We start from the raw sequence: 1056 nt of genomic DNA on the forward strand, positions 1-1056 counted from the left end.
ATTATCATTCTGATGTCTATGTTTCATTGGGGGATTTTTCCTTCACCTCCCAGCCAGGAGATACAATAGGAAGTTAGAGGAAATCTCCCAAATTGAAGGGCAAAGACGGTTGAAAAAAAATGGAGCCTAGGCCAATTTAAAGTAGGAGCCTCAAATGCCATTACATACCAGCTGCCCGCTTTTATGTCAGCTGGGGTTCTGGAGAAGCTGTTGATCCTAGGACATTGCCTAGTTTGCCCTATCCTTGAGGACATAACCCTTCTCAAGCTATGTACACGTCAGATGTTTGTCACCTAAGACGGTTGTGCTTATCTTGGGTGAAAATCTAACGTGTACAGATGTCCCCCCCAACATTGTTCATCAATTCACACGATTTGGTTGATGAATGACCAATCTGGACAAGCGCTGTGCATTCCAATGGATGAGCGTGGTGCCCTCCCTTCCACATAGAATAGCTCTGTATGTACAGTGCTTGTTCATTCTCCTGTCACCTAAAACAATCACAAAAGGTTATTTCCAGCAATGGTTCTTGTACAGGGCTTTGGATAGTTACCCAATATTTTCCCTTACTGTTTATTCTGGAGATTTGTAACACATTTTGTATTTACTTTCTTCTCATAAAGATCCCCAATGAAGGGTGAATCTCCCCAATGGGGACACTGCCAGTAATAAAAACATGACAGATGATTTAACCCTTCCACATCATTCACCCGTACGCGTTCTATCGCAGGGTGCTGCTATCTTCCTCCTCTTCTGGTGATGATCTTTGGCCATCTTGATTGGTCATACCGTGATGACGTGTGAGTTCATTTTTCCCGAATGTGCGAAGGAAGCCGGGAATTCAGGTTTCCCTGGCAACCAAAGCTGATGCTGCGCATGCACAACAGAGAAACCCGGAGCGATTGGGCAGGTAAGAGGCGTTATTCCAGCGGAGACATCGCCTGTCGGTTTCTGCAATAATGACATGCCGGATCATACATTTGTAGGAGTTCTGCATTAAGATTTCTCCTCACTTCCTGTTTGAAACAAAGCTGGTCTCTGGGACAGGAGAGGAAA

The sequence above is a fragment of the Pyxicephalus adspersus genome, chromosome 3 (assembly GCF_032062135.1).
Source record: "Pyxicephalus adspersus chromosome 3, UCB_Pads_2.0, whole genome shotgun sequence".
Lineage (NCBI taxonomy): Eukaryota > Metazoa > Chordata > Amphibia > Anura > Pyxicephalidae > Pyxicephalus > Pyxicephalus adspersus.